This window comes from Triticum urartu, chromosome 5 (genome assembly GCF_003073215.2).
Source record: "Triticum urartu cultivar G1812 chromosome 5, Tu2.1, whole genome shotgun sequence".
In the NCBI taxonomy this organism is placed as follows: domain Eukaryota; kingdom Viridiplantae; phylum Streptophyta; class Magnoliopsida; order Poales; family Poaceae; genus Triticum; species Triticum urartu.
Window position 1 is genome coordinate 485,043,803 of NC_053026.1, and position 5,090 is coordinate 485,048,892.

At 48.2% G+C, this 5,090-nt stretch overlaps 1 pseudogene; it reads right to left on the reverse strand.

Annotated features, from left to right (window-relative positions):
• Nucleotides 1-3,556: 3,556 nt before the first annotated feature.
• Nucleotides 3,557-4,239, reverse strand: LOC125555380 (annotated as a pseudogene).
• Between the last annotated feature and the right edge of the window lie 851 nt (nt 4,240-5,090).

Genomic DNA, 5,090 nt, shown 5'->3' on the forward strand with positions numbered 1-5,090 from the left:
AAGGTAGGCATCATAGCATTGGCATAGCAAGAGCGAGCAAACTAGCATAGCAAAGATAGTAGTGATTTCGAGGGTATGATCATCTTGCCTGCACAGTTGTCAGAGTTGACTGGATCCTCAAAAGCAAACTCAACGGGCTCCTCGTTAGAGAACTCGTCTCCCGGGTCTACCCAACAAGACAAACAAGCAACAAGGATACAATCAACCACGTGCAAGACCAAGCAATATGATGAAATGATGATATGCTATGCGGGATGCGATGCAGGATGCAAAATGCAAGAGGTGACAGGAAATGCATGAACCTGGCCTCAACTTGGAATTACAAGGGTGCCACTGGAAAGATGAGATGAAATCTCCTGAAAACGATATAAAGAACGCCGGAATCGGAGTTACGGTTTGGAAATGGCAAGCGTTTTAAGAATGACTCCGGTCTGCGATTTACAGCAAGTAGGCATCTAAATGCAACGAAATAAACATGCTACAGCCACCAAACATGACAACAAAATACATGGCAGGGATGCACACAAGATTCTTAACAAAAAACTAGCACTGAGCTACGGCCAATTCATCCATTATGGGGTTCAAACAAGCATGGAAAAAACGCAAATGCAAAACAGATTTCAGACTTAGTGAAATTAACACTAGTCTAAAATTTCAGATCATGAAGCTCTATTCGGAGCAGCAAAACAACATGATACATGACCTGATTATGACAACGAAGAGCATGGCATGGAGCTACTCAACAAGCTTAACAAAAGTCCCAAAGTGACCTGGGGCCAAAAGGGATCACAAAATATACTAACAAGCACACGAACATAGCTCAAACACAATCAGTTTTCAGACTTAGTGAAAACTGAGACATGCTGAAATATAACTCACGAAGGCATGTAAACAAGATCGATGCACTCACCACGGTGCAAGTCATGGCAAGGAAAGCATACATACATTAAGAAGGAATAAAATTCTAGCTATACATGGCAAGAACAAAGGCATATCATGCACGGATCAACTACAATAACATCGGCAAAATCGCAAACGAGTTGATGATCTGCCCAGAATCACAACGAAGCAAAAGTAGAGCTCGATTTACTCAAGCTAGAATGCTCCATAATTGCAAACAAAGACATGGATGGATAGAGCATAACATGATTAACAAAACTCCTTTACTGATCATCCTCAAAAGAGGCACGGATCACTAGGAAACAAGCAGAACATATGACATCATGAACTAAATAATCCCAGACTTTGTGAAAACTACCAAGTCTCTGAAAACAGATCTACCGGGTGCCTCACTTTGCAAGCTTGCACAAGTCGCCACACACATCCTAAAAATGCATGGGTTGCACCTCTGGAAAGAAGACAAAATCCTTAACAAAACATATGAAGGACTCACAGGCATATCATGCACACAATAATCATGGCAAAAATGACAAAAGTCTAAGATGAACTAGCAGATCTGACAATTTACTCACGAAGCCTCCTTCTAACAGAATTTCGGGCATCAATATGAGCTCAAATGAAAATGATGCAATGGTATGAAATGATGTACTCGTCGAGACGAACATTTTGATATACTATATGTCCAAAACGGAGCTACGGATGTGGAGATACGGCCGGTCAAAGTATGCACAAAAATCAGGGTTCGGGAGAGAAAAGTCAACCGTTAGGGTTTTCCAGATCTCAGATCTGAGATGCATGCGGAACGAGGCTCGCCGGAACAGTAGCTCGCCGGACTTGCCGCGGGGAAGGAGAGGCCGGGGTGGAGGAGGCCGAAGGACGCCGGTGGAGGAGGCGGCGGCCGCAGGCGGGGCGAGGCGCGGCCGGCCGGCGCGCGGCGGGCGGCGATGGCGGCGTGGAGGCACGGGCGGCGGCGCCGGCTGCCGGAGTCGGGGAAGAGGCGGGCGGCGGCGGCACGGCTAGGAGCGGGCGGCGGGAGGCACCAGGCGACGGGGCGAGGCGGCTGGGCCGCGGGGGCCGTCCCCGGGCCTGGCGGGCCGCGGCGGAGGAGGGTGGCGACTTGCCAAATGTCGCTCTGCGAGTGGGCGGGCGGCGGCGGCGGACGCGTCCGGCCGGGTCGGACAATGTCCGGCCGGCGCGAGGAGCGGCGCATCTGGAAAAATTAGGGTTAGGGGGGAGTGGAGATCCGGGATTTCGTGGAGGGATCTATTTATAGGCATAAGTGGAGCTAGGAGAGTCCAAATGAGGTGCGGTTTTTGGCCACGCGATCGTGATCGAACGCTCTAGGACAAGGAGCAGAGTTTGGTGGGTTTTGGGCCAAATTGGAGGGGTGTTGGGCTGCAACACACACGAGGCCTTTTCGGTCCCTCGGTTAACCGTTGGAGTATCAAACGAAGTCCAATTGATACGAAACATGACAAGCGGTCTACCGGTAGGAAACCAAGGCCGCTTGACAAGTCTCGGTCCAATCCGGAATTGTTTAAACCCCACACACGAAAGAAAGCTAGAAATGACCACCGGAGGAGAACGAAGCGCCGGAATGCAAAACGGACAACGGGGAAAATGCTCGAATGCATGAGACGAACACGTATGCAAATGCAATGCACATGATGACATGACATGAGATTCATGACAATGAAAACAACACACGGAGACAAAGACCCGAACCCGAGAAAATAAATATAACTTGACGCCGGAAACGGCAAAAGTTGGAGTACAAATTGGGCAAGTTATATCTGGGGCGTTACAGAAGGCTCGTGATGCATGCACGTGAAGTTGTGCCTTTGTTTTCAAGAAGATTTCATTGACACGTTTCCATTGCGGGGGGTCATGGCCTATGAGCTCCATGTGTTTTAGAAGGCATTCGGCCTCATTAATGAACTTATCAGCGACAAGGTGAAGCTTCGGGTTGACGTCGAGAATGTTGCGTAAACAGACGTGAAGCTAAGTTACACACAGTCCCCTTAGGAGTGGAGGCACAGAAGTGCCTCTATGGTGTTTTAAGCAGTTGGGGCATGGTTGTACGTGTCATTGACGGACAACCGTGCCTCTGTTTTTCGTAGTGTTTTTGCCTGAGGGACACAGATGTAGAACACGGTTCTCCAAGGAGAAGAAGCACGTAAGTACCTCTGTATTCAAAATGTTTACCAAAGTGATCCATACGAACGTTTTTCATACCGTGTGTGCAATGCTTTGTTAGAACATTGTGCACTGCATTTAAGAACATTCTTTAATTGTTGTCCCTAAAATTCCACGGTGCATCCACAAAGATACTAGTGCACTGCATGCTCGTCCTTTTTGTGGACTGCTATGTGTACCTGCTCTGTGCGTTACGCTAATCGTATACTATATGTACTGTGTTTATATTTTTCAGTGCACTGCAATATATTCTACTAATAGATAACTCCAACATTGCACTGGAAATAAACTTGTTCAAAAGATATGTAAATTGCAAGAAAACTACAAGGTTAACTGCGACACAAGCAAACCTAAATTTATAACAAGCAAACGACAATCTTGAGAGAAAGCAAATCTAATGAGAAATCTAGAATGGCATGAGCAATCTTGTAGATACTTTTCTAGGCCGGGACCACCTTCTTCAGTAGTCATAGTCGCCCCAGGACCTACCGTGCTTCCTGGACTGCTCCTTCTTGAGTTTTGCCCGGCGGAGCCCTTCCTAGGTGATGGTGAGGCGGCTCCATATCTCGTACGCAGCATAAGCATCCTTTGCCGCATAGTCAATGTGCCTCATGGACAGGGGATGCACGCCCAGCGCCCGTGTTCTGCGTTGGTCAGCTTCTTCTTCATGTCGTTGTAGTAGTCATGGACGAGGATGCCTGAGGCGTCCCCAAGGGAGTCTAGAGGCTTGGTATCTGTAGGAACCCTCCATTCCTTCTGGATGTCAACGAAGTTGGCGATCTCCAGTCCGACGCAGCCGAGCATGTCTATGTCACCATCGATGGAGAAGCCAACAAACGTGTACCTGGGGTTGGCGAGGAAGTTGTTGAACTTGGTGCAGTTCTTGTCGGTGGCGCTCAGTTGGAAGAGCAGCACCAGATGATTCTTGCCGACGGAGAGCTGGACGAGGGCGGGTTTCTGATCATTGCCATCATCGTTGGTGTACTCCACATGAAATCCGGCGATCTTGTAGCACTCGAACTGGAGGTGTCGCTCGTACTGCTCGATGGTGGTCGCCGCCTTGTGCAAGTCGTTGGTGTGGATCACGTGCAACCTGGTGTTGCCATGGGGTTGCACCTCCATGAATTCCTTGATGAATCCCATGGCCTGGAGAAGTTCTTCCTCCTCCAACCTAGTATTTTGTGGGGAACAATGAGTGGGAGCGCAATGGCGATTTCGGTTGTTTGTGGGTAAGAAGGCCGTGGCAGAAGTCTAAATTTAAGGGCGGGGTAGCGGCAAAGGAGTGCACGATCTCACTTTCGATGCGGTTATGCACATCGTGGGTTTTGGATCATGGTTTCATCTCCATGTCGATGCGGTTGTGCACATCCTGGGTTTTTTATCGTGGTTTTTCTTTAAAAAAATAAAAAAAATCAGCAGTGATGTTTTCTAACAACCGTTGTATCTCCAAATTAGCATTGTTTTGGTATGTGGCGGGCGGTTGAAAGAACCTGATTCAGTTGCCGAAATGCGTTATAGATGTAACCGCACTTCTTTGTAGAACATGGCACACTTCTTTGCTACTCCAGAATGAGGATCCCCGGCGCCCAGCAACTCGGGGAGAAGATCGTTGTCTTTCGTAGTTTGGTTGCAATAGTATCAAATGTCAATTTTTACAATTTATCTCATGTGGCATGCAGGGGCAACATGTAGAGGCACACGTCTCTGACCAAGAGAAGCATGCTTTAAGTGCCTGGTTTAACTCTCATACACACGGGTGTGAAGTATCCATGTGGCAATTGTTTTCAGTGATACATTCACTCGGAGGAGCACTGCTGTGTTTTTTTCAGAGGCACTGTTGTGCGTCCGTTTCGCAACTGACGCTATGAGATGGACAGAAACAACGAGAAGCAACGAGAGGCGTGGACATGAAGCTGCGAGACACACTTATACAATGAGAGGCACAACTAGAGGCACAGGTACGACGCTACGTGAGGCACGAACATGGAGCTATG